This window comes from Bos javanicus, chromosome 20, assembly GCF_032452875.1.
Source record: "Bos javanicus breed banteng chromosome 20, ARS-OSU_banteng_1.0, whole genome shotgun sequence".
Taxonomy (NCBI): domain Eukaryota; kingdom Metazoa; phylum Chordata; class Mammalia; order Artiodactyla; family Bovidae; genus Bos; species Bos javanicus.
The window spans coordinates 64,466,916-64,480,122 of NC_083887.1; positions in this window are offsets into that span (position 1 = coordinate 64,466,916).

Below are 13,207 nucleotides of genomic sequence, written 5' to 3' on the forward strand. Positions count from 1 at the left end.
TAAATTTTTATTTATTTTTAGTCTGATCTTAACTATGAAACCATTCATTTGTTCTACAAATATGAACTGTTCAGGCTCTAAAAACACACAGCCTGAATTTGAACCCAAAAGAAGAGAGTGAAAAAGTTGGCTTAAAGCTCAACATTCAGAAAACAAAGACCATGGCATTTGGTCCCATTACTTCATGGGAAATAGATGGGAAAACAGTGGAAACAGTGTCAGACTTTATTTTGGGGGGCTCCAAAATCACTGCAGATGGTGACTGCAGCCATGAAATTAAAAGATGTTTGCTCCTTGGAAGGAAAGTTATGACCAACCTAGACAGCATATTCAAAAGCAGAGATGTTACTTTGCCAACAAAGGTCCATCTAGTTAAGGCTATGGTTTTTCCAGTGGTCACGTATGGATGTGAGAGTTGGACTATAAAGAAAGCTGAGCGCCAAATAATTGATGCTTTTGAACTGTGGTGTTGGAAAAGACTCTTGAGAGTCCCTTGGACTGCAAGGAGATCCAACCAGTCTATCCTAAAGGAGATCAGTCCTAAGTGTTCATTGGAAGGACTGATGTTGAAGCTGAAACTCCAATACTTTGGCCACCTGATGCGAAGAGTTGACTCATTTGAAAAGACCCTGATGCTGGGAAAGGTTGAAGGCAGGAGGAGAAGGGGACAACAGAGGAGGAGATGGTTGGATGGCGTCACCGACTCAGTGGACATGAGTTTGAGTAAACTCCAGGAGTTGATGATAGCCAGGGAGGCCTGTCCTGTTGCGGGCCCATGGGGTTGCAAAGAGTCGGACACGACTGAGTGACTGAACTGAACTGAACTGCTACCGTCGGTTCTCATCCAGAAATCTAGGGCAGTGGTTTGCTGGCAGGGGATAAGGATTATTCCTATGTTGAACCATTACACCTGTGCCTGTTATACCATAAATGTTCCAAAGTTACCATTATTTTTAGATACCGGGCACTTTCCTAGGCTTTAAGACAGAGGGATCAAGTCCCCCGGTGTCTTGCCCTGGTGCTTATAAGTTAGTTTGGACACCTTGATACTTTTTGAAGATACTTTTATTTTCCTAAACACTTATAAATTTTATTGAGTGAGGCATATTCTCAAAGGAGTATCCTTTGCAGTATTTAACATTTGTTTTTTGGTGTTTAGTCGCTAGGTAGTGTCTGACTCTTTTGCGACCCCCATGGAATGCAGCACCCCAGGCTCCTCTGTCCATAGGATTCTCCAGGCAAGAATGCTGAAGTGGGTTGCCATTTCTTCCTCCAAAGGATCCCCCCAATGCAGGGCTGGAACTTGCATCTCCTGCATTTAGCAGGCAGATTCTTTACCACTGAGCCACCTGGGAAGCCCAGTATTTAACATACTTGCATTCTTTTAAAATAAGTAAGTAAGTGAAAGTTGCTCAGTCGTGTCCAACTCTTTGCGACCCTTACAGTCCATGGAATTCTCTAGGCCACAATACTGGAATGGGTATCCTTTCTCTTCTGCAGGGGATCTTCCCCACCTAGGTATTAAACCCAGGTCTCCCTCATTGCAGGCAGATTCTTTACCAGCCGAGCCACAAGGGAAGCCCAAGAATACTGGAATGGGTAGCTTATCCCTTCTCTAGCAGATCTTCCTGACCTAGGAATCAAACAGGGGTCTCCTGCATTGACAGCAGATTCTTTACCAACTGAGCTATCAAGGAAGCCCTTTTAAAATAAAGAGCAAACTAAAATGCTACCAGTAATAATAATTTCCTCAAGAGTTGCTTGATATCTATAGCAGGGGTTTAGCAACAAATTTTCAAAACGGAACCAAAAAAAATACAAAAAAAGAAGGATAACATTTTTCATGCTTTATCATGTTATTTCTCATCCTAAAAAGTGTCAAGTCACCATTTTGGTGACTGCTTTGCCCTGGCTGTGTTACACATGAATCCCTCAAGAAACTTGTTAAGCCTAAATGCATAATTCTAAAGTTGGAAAGAAAAACACCAATACAGTATACTAACACATATATATGGAATTTAGAAAGATGGTAACAATAACCCTGTATACGAGACAGCAAAAGAGACACTGATGTATAGAACAGTCTTTTGGACTCTGTGGGAGAGGGAGAGGGGGGGATGATTTTGGAGAATGGCATTGAAACATGTATAATATCATATATAAAACAAGTCACCAGTCCAGGTTTGATGCATAATACTGGATGCTTGGGGCTGGTGCACTGGGACGACCCAGAGGGATGGTACAGGGAGGGAGGAGGGAAGAGGGTTCAGGATGGGGAACACGTGTATACCTGTGGCAGATTCATGTTGATATATGGCAAAACCAATGCAATATTGTAAAGTTAAAAAATAAAATTAAGTTAAAAAAAAATAAAGTTGGCTTAAAAGCGTTAATGGATAGTCACAATCTCTGTGCAGGAGAAAGCATGACTAAACCTCCATGCTCCAATTAGTGCAACACTGGGGATATAATTTGGAAACTTAGAAGAATTTACAATAGAGGCTGTTGTGTCATTTTATAAAATATCCCATGATGAAAAAGTGGATCAACAATCAACTTTTAAAAAATCATATAAATAATATCTCTTAGTTTATAGTTTCTAGCTTGAATCATAAATTAATACAGCAGGTGTGTGATATCTTAGAGATTCTTGATCAGACACTACCTTTGATTATGTTTTTTCTAACGAAGAACCAATAAAATCTCAGAGGCTTTCAAGATGCATAAGTACGTCAGATGGCTGAATCTCAGTTAAAAGAAGTATATACTGAGAAAAAAAAATAAAGAAAATAGACTAAAATAATTTCAAGATTTATATTAATAAATATAATTTTTAAATACATAAATTAATATTTACAATCATTGAAACACTTAGGAAATTATTTTAACTAGTAAGATAGAAGAACTTTTATATTAACTGAAATTCAGAGAAATATTAATAATAAAAATACAAAGATGTGAGAAGGAGCTTATTTCAGGTAAACTTCTTGTAGGGTTGAACTTAAGGGAAATTTATGTTAAGACAAAAGAAAAAGAATTGAATTGCATCCATGGGATTTTCCAGGCAAGAGTACTGGAGTGGGGTGCCATTGCCTTCTCCTTAGTCGAATATAGATGTTCTGTTTTCTAATTACGGTCAGGTTCGGGGACAGGAGAGAAGATATGGAAGACAAGAGTGAGTGTGGGTGGACAAGGCTCTGGAGTTAGCAAAATTTAGTTCTAGTCCATCATCATCAAGTATTTCTGTTGAGAAAGAACAAGGAAAGGAAACAGTTGTTAATAATTCACTTAATTCCTGTCCATGTCAGACTCTGTATCCAGAACTTTCACCACATACCACCCATGTGACTTGTGACACTTATTTATTTCTCAAGCCTCAGGTTCCTTGGAGATGACAATATTAGGATTGTATGAGAATTAAATGATTTAAAGCACATAACACATTTAGGACAGTGTCTGGCCCAAAGAAAGTATGTACACTGTACTTATTACTTATAATCTTTTTGTCTGATTTTCTATCATATCATCTTGTAATTCACTTTATCTTTTGGGTCTGTTTCTTCAATAAAATCCAGGGCAAGAGAAGTGAGATTATTTGATCTTTAAGATCATTTAACATTTTTTTGGTTCTTAGTTAAAGAGAGTGAAAAAGGCAAAGAGAAAATAGACTGAGTGCAGAAAAGACAGCATAGATTCTGATTTTTAAAGTATACATTTAACTGTAATGCTTACTTGGGAGCTAGGCTTCAAAGAATTCTCACTTCCCTTTGAAATCTTGCAATTATTTGATGTCCAGTTGTTCACAGATCTGTACTGTATAAAAGAGGTTTTTTTGACCTCTGGTCAAAGAGGTTTGTAGGTATGGATTAGGTTAGAAGATTCATGAGCCTCCAGAGCCTCCAGAAGGTATATAGTACATATGGTTTGTGTGTTTTCTGGAGAGAATTTCTATATAACTTTAAGTTTTTAAAAGAATCTGTAACTGTCCCCACCCTGGCCCCAAAGCCTAAGAACTATTGATCTAAATCCTTATACATACTCCCCTCCTACCTTCTTCATTTCTTTCCTAGCATTTACAATGGGACAAAAATATATCTTCAGACTGTAAAACTCAGAGAGGTCTAGCCAGGGACCTCTTTATGACTCATTTTTCAGTTCTGTTCCTTTAAATTTCCTCACCAACTAGCCAACCAATTAGCCACTGCTTGTGAGTCAGTGTGAATATTTACAGCTGCAAATGTCCCCCTTCAGGAAAAATGAACAACTGGGGCATCGCTTGAAGTTCTGCCCAGCTGGAAGGGTTTCCATTCATCACACTCCTTCGTAGTCCCTGAAGAGTGCAGCTCCTGAAGTGGGCCCAGGGGTGGGGATGCAGTGCTGTAGCCATCTCCTTTCAGGTGGTGCCAGATATTGTATAGACTCAACTGTAAAAAGCACTCGAATCTCTTCTTCCTCCATCAGTGAGTCATGAGGCAGTGGCCGCATGGTCCTGTTTGAGTTTGGAGAGAAGACAGTGCAGCAGGAGGAGGAGACATGCAAGTCTGAGGCTCATTCTGTTTTACTTTTACTTTCAGGCCCTGCTGAGGCAAACGTTATATATAAAGCATCAACTTGATGATAGAGTGCTACTGTGCACACTCAGCTTTATTGCCTGGTGGCTTAGACATTGCCCAGTTCTTGAAGGGCAGATCAGGTTTAATGATTACTTGGGGCCTCATAGTCAGATGGTCTGTCTGCTCGGGTGCAGTAGCAAGCCAGAAGCTATCAAAAGAGAACACATCTGTGGAAGATGACAGAGCTTTGCTCAGCATCCTAAAAGTGTGCAATGTGATCCTGTAGAGACCTGCCAAAGGCTCTGTACAGCATCTCCATATGCCATAAACACTTCAAGCATGTCCAGATCTACTGGATCATATGGCCCCAGTGGTAGATTGATTTGTATGGCAGCCTGGACATATTGCAGAGCATTATTTTGCTCTGGTCCTCATTCAACACCAGTAGCCTTTTAGCTTTTTATTAAATAGGTCAGACTACAAATTTAAAGCAGCCTTAACTTTGGAAAAGAAATCTCAACATACCCCCAGAACATTGGACCCCTAGACATTTTTTACCAAAGTAGTGTTTTAAAAGATGATTTTCTATATCCAGCATGTATGTATCCAGATGTATCATGAATATATATTCAATGTATCAAGAAGAGTTGCTCACTTTGGTTCACCATGTCTAATTAGCATGATATCATTGACGTAGAGGGCCAAAATAATATACTGTGGGATAGAAGGGCTGTTAAGTTCCATGTGGCCTAGATTATTACATAGAGCTGCAAAGTTGATACAGTTTGCTGATCCTGTCAGCTGAAAACTAGTTCTGGTATCCTTTATTAAAAAGGATAGTCATAAAATAACTCACCACTTTTAATAGTCACATACCTACTCACACAGCATGTGTTCCTTGGTTCAGTAAAGAGATCACAATCGGAAAAGCACCTGCAATTGGAGTTACCTGTGATTACGTTTATGATGCTCCATGATCATTTTCCCAGTATTCAAATCTGTACACCACTGCATCCTGTAGGTCCTTGATGAAGGCCCTAAAGTCCACATTTCATCCAAGAGGTTTATATTCCTTTTCATTCATTACTTTGTAAGTCTTTCAACTTTACTTTTCCTAGTATAATAGTGCTTAATCCTGTCTCACAAATGACTTAACCAGTATAGAAATACTGCCAAAGATGAGTATTTTTATTCTAACTTTGCAGTTTGGAATTAGAAAAATAACCACAGAATAAATTTAGAGCCCCACTAGGTCCACTGTGAGGTGTAGCTGAGCCAAAGCTGCATTTATCACTTCTATAAACTCTGACTTTGACTACTGGATCATAATGCCATTCTGGGACCCAAGAATGAGTATCGCTTTAGAGCCAACATCTAGTAATTCCTGCAGCTTAATTTCCCCTTCTAAAGGATAGTCATCCTGACAAATGGGCTCAAGTCCCTTTGGAGAAGAGTAAGAGGAAGATCTACAGTACTCATTTCTGGTGGTGTGCCATAGTCCTTCCTCGAGGATATCAGGCCTTCATTGCATTCAGAGGACTCTGTGTCTGGGAACTGACTCAACTCCAGAATTAGTGGAGGGGCTTTAAACTCTACTGTGCTGATTCAGGTGAGATATCTGTTCACCAGACATGAAGCATACATTAGGAATATAGTAGGTGCCCATTTTCCACATCTTTCCTCAGTTCTTCCTGAGCTGCTCAGGAAATGAGATTCTGGGGAGTGTGGTTCACAGCCTTCACCAAGTTGAAACACTACTGCATATCAAAGGATAGCTAAGTTTACACTTGATCAAAGCTCCATGAGATGTGCTCATTCACAAGGTGGTAGTAGAGGGGAGGAATTTAGGATTCTAGAGGGACCACAGATGGACGGTTAGTGATACATGAGCTGCATTTTAGGAGGAGAGGTGATGGAGGTGAGAGGAGAACATCTGTGGCAATATTCCAAGGATGACTCACTTGGAAATTTGTGAGTAATTTACCATGGCTGGAACACATCATGCAGAGTGTGCAAGGCAGTGCAGAGATGAGGCTAGATACTACGTTTTCTGGTACAGTATTAAAAACAATCTTCAGTTCAGCAATTGTGCATGTGTCTTATAAACATAATTTAGACATAAATAAATTAGTCTGATAAAAGCCTACATCCATCAAAATAGGAGACCTGTTGAGAATTTAATTGAACTTAAATATTGCCTCCATATTTTGCATTGATCAAATTTTTAGAATACATTTGACTGGAGACACTGGGACATTTCAATTAACAGTCATATTTCCCCCAAAATCAGATTATGAATTAATGGTCCAATGCTATAATAATATTAACAATCATTTAGATAAATTCATTAACTATCATTTTTTCTCTTGATTATATTATTTCTATTTGAGGGGTAAACTATGAAAACTAGATATGGGTGTTTTTGGTGGATAGGAGTTAATTATTAGGCTTCCCAGGAGGCTCAGTGGTAAAGAATGTACATGCCAAGCAGGAGACCTGAGTTTGATCCCTGTGTTAGGAAGATCCCCTAGAGAAGGAAATAGCAACCTACTCCAGTATTCTTGCCTGGGAAATCCTATGGACAGAGGTGACTGGAGGGCTATAGTCCATGGGGTCACAAAGAATCGGACAAGACTAAGACTGACTAAATAGTAACAACAGGGAGAACCTCAGGCTAAAACTAAGGCAGAGATCAGGATGATGCATCACAAGCCAGGTGTTTTGCAGAAAGTTTTCATTTTCATCTCAGGTTCAAGGATTTGTTCACAAAAGAAGTCACTAATTATATGCAAAAAATTATACAAATATTCATTAGAGAATTATCTAGCTTACAATCAATATACTAACATTAAGAAAAGAGAAAGAGAGCAGAGGATACATCACCAAATTGGGTTTGGCCATCCAGACTTAAACAGCACTGGGAATCCCACGTCACAGCACATCTGGAGTCCTAAATGGGAAAAGGTTCCAGGCAGCGTGTCCGCTCTGTGGGTGAGGCTTCAAAGATTGCGATTTGGTTCCCAGCCTATAATCCCAGGACACAAACTATATCACTACCAATCTGTGACCAAACTGCAAGGCTCAGTTCAGTTCAGTCACTCAGTCATGTCTGACTCTTTGTGACCCTATGGGCTGTAGCATGCCAGGCTTCCCTGTCCATCACCAGCTCCCAGAGCTTGCTCAAACTCATGTCCATCAAGTCAGTGATGCCATCCAAGCATCTCATCCTCTGTTGTCCCCTTCTCCACCTGTCTTCAATGTTTCCCAGCATCAGGGTCTTTTCCAATAAGTCAGTTCTTCCCATCAGGTGACCAAAGTATTGGAGCTTCAGCTTCAGCATCAGTCCTTGGATTAATATTCAGGACTGATTTCCTTTAAGGTGGACTGATTGGATCTTCTTGTAGTCCAAGGGACTCTCAAGAGTCTTCTCTAATACCACAGTTCAAAACCATCAATTCTTCAGTGCTCAGCTTTCTTTATAGTCCAACTCTCACATCCATACATGACCACAGGAAAAACCATAGCTTTGACTAGATGAACCTTTGTCGGCAAAGTAATGTCTCTGCTTTTCAATATGCTGTCTAGGTTGTCATGGCTTTTCTTCCAAGGAGCAAGGGTCTTTTAATTTCATGGCTGAAGTCACCATCTGCAGTGATTTTGAAGTCCAGAAAATTAATTCTCTCACTCTTTCCATTGTTTCCCCATCTATTTGCCATGAAGTGATGGGACCAGATGCCATGTTCTTAGTTTTCTGAATGTTGAATTTTAAGCCAGATTTTTCACTCTCCTCTTTGACCTCCATCAAGAGGCTCTTTAGTTCTTCACTTTCTGCCATAAGGGTGGTGTCATCTGCCTGTCTGAGGTTATGGATATTTCTCCTGTCAATCTTGATTTTGGCTTATTCTTCATCCAGCCCAGCATTTTGCATGATGTACTCTGCATATAAGTTAAATAAGCAGGGTGACAATGTACAGTCTTGACATACTCCTTTCCCAATTTGGAACCATCCCCATGTTCCATGTCTGGTTCTAACTGTTGCTTCTTGACCTGCATACAGATTTCTTAGGAGGCAGGTAAGGTGGTCTCGTATTCCCATCTCTTTCAGAATTTTCCACAGTTTGTTGTGATCCATACAGTCAAAGGCTTTGGCATAGTTTATAAAGCAGAAATAGATGTTTTTCTGGAACTCTCTTGCTTTTTCAATGATCCAACGTATGTTGGCAATTTGATCTCTGGTTCCACTGCCTTGTCTAAAACCAGCTTGAACATCTGGAAGTTCATGATTCATGTACTATTGAAGCCTGACTTGGAGAATTTTGAGCATTTCTTTACTAGTATGTGAGATGAGTGCATTGTGTGGTAGTTGAACATTCTTTGGCATTGCCTTTCTTTGGGATTGGAATAAAAACTGATCTTTTCTGGTCCTGTGGCCACTGCTAAGTTGGTTTCTTTGCATGCCTAGTTTCATGTTAATGCTGTTTGTTTTGTCTTGTAAAACTTGGAGTGTTGTTAAGCTTAGGGCTTGGTTGGCCAGTCCCCTTCCAGGGGCTCAACAATCTCAAAATTCTTCTCCCATCTTATCTGTGGCACTACAAGTCTTGCACTCACAGCTGGTAGTTACTCACAGTCACTCCCAGTCATTTACAGTCAGGGCAGTGTCCAGGCAGATTAGAAGCAAGGTCAGAGGCCTGCTCTCCTTTGTCTCTGAAGCCTAAACAAGAATTTAATTTCCTTAACCCCAAGGAGATGTAAAAAGCAGAGACATTACTTTGCCGACAAAGTTACGTCTAGTCAAAGCTATGGTTTTTCTAGTACTCATGCATGAATGTTACAATTGGACTATAAAGAAAGCTGAGCACTGAAGTATTGATACTTTTGAATTATGGTGTTGGAGAAGACTCTTGAGAGTCCCTTGGACTATAAAGAGATCAAACCAGTCTATCCTAAAGGAGATCAGTCCTGAACATTATTTGGAAGGACTGATGCTGAAGGTGAAACTCCAATACTTTGGCCACCTGATGCAAAGAACCAACTAATTGGAAAATACCCTGATGCTGGGAAAGATTGGAGGCAGGAGGAGGAGGAGATGACAGAGGATGAGATGGTTGGATGGCATCACTGACTTGATGGACATGAGTTTGAGCAATCTTCGAGAGTTGTTGGTGATGGACCAGGAAGCGTGACCTGCTACAGTCCACAGGGTTGCAAAGAGTCAGACACGCCTGTGTGACTGAACTGAACACCAAGGAATGCCAACAGTTGTCAACAAACCACCAGAATTAGGAGAGAGGCACAGAGCAGAGCCCTCAGAAAAAACCAAGCCCTCTGACACCTGGATCTTTGGATTCCAGCTTCCAGAATTATGAGGCAATAAATCTGTGTTATTTAAGCCACTGGTTTGTGCTACTTCTTTATAGCAGCCCTAGTAAAGCAACTCAGTAGTACTAATTCATTTTTAAAATAAACATAATAAAGGAACATTATTGAAAAATTCCTAATTATTCACCTTATCTCAGAGCATTATTTATGTTCTACTGATTTCTGTTCATTGTCTTCAAATTAATATTTAGTTATTGGGAATAAATAATAATGATAATACTAACTCTTATGGAACGTTTATTGTTTTCCAGGCACTGTTTTAAATGCTATAAGTCTATTAACTCATAGCTAATACTATTAGCCCCATTTTACAAAAGAGACCCCAAAACACAGGAAAGTTGTTTAATTTACATACATAGTTCAGTGGTAGATTCAAGGCATAGACTCAGCTTGGTTCTGAAACTTTTGCTTCTAACTACAGTGCCACATTACCTACCTACTGGTGACATAACTAATACAGATTTTCCAGCCCTCCAGAAGAGCTCCCAGAAGGATTTGGGATGTTGGATTCAAAGCAAACAGCTCCATGACATGAGGACGTCTGCTTGAAAATATTTAGGTCTTCCCTGACGGCTCAGATGATAACAAATTTCCTTGCAATGCAGGAGACCTGGGTGTGATCTCTGGGTCAGAAAGATCCCCTGGAAAAGGGAATGGCTACCCAGCCAGTATTCTTGCCTGGAGAATTCCATGAACAGAGGAGCCTGGCGGGCTACAGTCATGGGGTCACGAAGAGTCGGACATGACTGAGTTGACAAACATTTTCATATATAGGTCATATAGTGCTAAATATCACATATTCTTTCACATGGCACACATTATTTGGGTCTACTTACTATATTTGAGATTTAACAGAAAATAATATATACCAGTCCTCTATGTTAGTCTTATTTCTGTCATTTTAAGTTGAGTTCTTTATTAAAAAAGAAAAATCTATAAAGATCATTTATGCATTTGTGATGGAAGTTATACAGTCTCAATGAATTTACTGAACTCTTTCAATAAATGACATTCACTTCACATTTTAGAAACTCTATGCCATTTAATGGCGTGGAGCTCAGTAACTGCAAACACACACAGCCACACATATGTGCGCACTGGGAAGCTCATGGTTTATCTGTGACTGTAAGCCATTATTTCCATCAAAGTCAGAATATGAAATGTCTCTCATTTATTTCGTGACCTCTGGAGAGCTTACTGTAAATGCTTCAGTTAAGATGATGGTACATATAAACTACTAACATCACTAAAGGGGTTTCCACTGAGGAATAATGCTTGGTCTCTCATCCTTTCTGCAGTTGAGCAACAGGGCTAAAATGTCCTCTACGATTCCATGTCTCTCCTCATGTTGTGCTCTATGCCTCAAATGCCCTGGTTTCCTGGGTCATGATCTTACCATTTCCTGGGCACCTTATCTTATTTCTGCACCATGCATACAATTCCCAGTGGCTTTGTGGTAAAGCATTTTTAGTTACCCATCTTATTTTTCTATAATGCTGATTCCTTAGTGCTTAGAGGCAGATTTTCAGTTTTCTAAAGAAAACACTAAAGAAATCAAAAAGCTACATATGTAAAACTGAGATGTAATATTTAGAAGGTTACCACATGGCTCTTTTGTATAAGGAATACAAACTATCTCCAACATAGTAGAACAGAAGATATTGGAAATTATAATGGGTTAAATTATAAATGTCAATCATAGACTTAAGTTCTGTATTTTCTATACAGATTTTAGGTTTTAAACTATTATATGTTACATATATTACTCTAAAGTGTATGAAATTCAACATTGTGCCAAAGATATCAACCATCTGTTTATCTATGTCCCTTTTTCTTCTTTATTACATCTCAGAGAAACAAAATTAGCAACATTTTAATGAAATTTTCAGATATCATTATATCAGTTAAAATGTTTTTGGCTGTAGTTGACTTAAAATTGCTTAAACACTAACAACATAATTATTATTTCCCAAATCTGCAAGTTCACAATGCTGTTTAACATACTGACTAAAGAGGAATGGCCCCTGAGCCCTTTCCATTTTTCACTCTGCCATCCTCAGCTTGGTCCTTGAGCTAGTACCCTGTCACTGTTGTTCAGTCACTCAGTTGTGTCTGACTCTTTGTGACCCCATGAACTGCAGCACACCAGGCTTCCTTGTCCTTCACTATCTCCCACAGTTTGCTCAAACTCATGTCCATTGAGTTGGTGATGCCATCCAACCATCTCATCCTCTATCATCCCCTTCTCCTTCTGCCTTCAATCTTTCCCAGCATCAGGGTCTTTTCCAAAGAGTCAGCACTTTGCATCAGGTGGACAAAGTATTGGAGCTTTAGATTCAGCATCAGTCCTTCCAATGAATACTCAGGGTTGATTCCCTTTAGGATTGACTGGTTTAATCTCCTTGAAGTCCAAGGGACCCTCAAGAGTCTTCTCCAGCACCACAATTCAAAAGCAGTGATTATTTGGCACTTTGCCTTCTTTATGGCCCGACTCTCACATCTGTACATGACTACTGGAAAAAACATAGCTTTGACTAGATGGCCCTTTGTCAGGAAGTAATATCTCTACTTTTTAATACACTCTCTAGGTTTGTCATAACTTTTCTTCCAAGGAGCAAGTGTCTTAATTTCAAGGCTGTAAATGCAAAAAGGCTATGTGGTTTCAGATATCACAATCTGTCAAATGGAGAGGAATTCTTTCTCTTGTGGGTCCCTTTTTTTGTGACGAAACCTTTCCCAGATGCTCCCAGCAGACCATCCTTCATGTTTCCTTAGCGGGAAGTATCATAAGCTCACCTTTGAACAAGTCACTGTCAGAGGAATGGGATCCTGGTAATTCACCTCAATCTGAATTTACCCCAGAGTCATGTGATGGAGGGCTAGATTGCCTGAAAAATCAGAGATTTGTCTACCCTCTGACCCTCAGAAAAACAGGATACTGCATTCTGAGTAGGCTACTTATGGTTGTGGCATCCAGGCTCTGCTACATAAGGACTTGCTTCTTACATGGGCAAATGTAGGAAGATTTAGAAAATTGGAGAGTGGGAATTAAAACTTCACATCACCAGTCAGCTGGTTCAGGTCCCGCATTTCAACACTTCCTCTGTTTTGGATGCTTGCTAGATCTTCCAACATGTTTGTTCCTTCAGTGCTCCTTCCCTCCTGCCTGGTGTGGCCTTCTGTCTTTTTCACTTTAGATGCTCTTCTTTGTCTTCATTCAGCCACAGCTTTGCCCTCTATTTGCCCTCTATTCCTTCATCTCTCAAAAGCCCTAG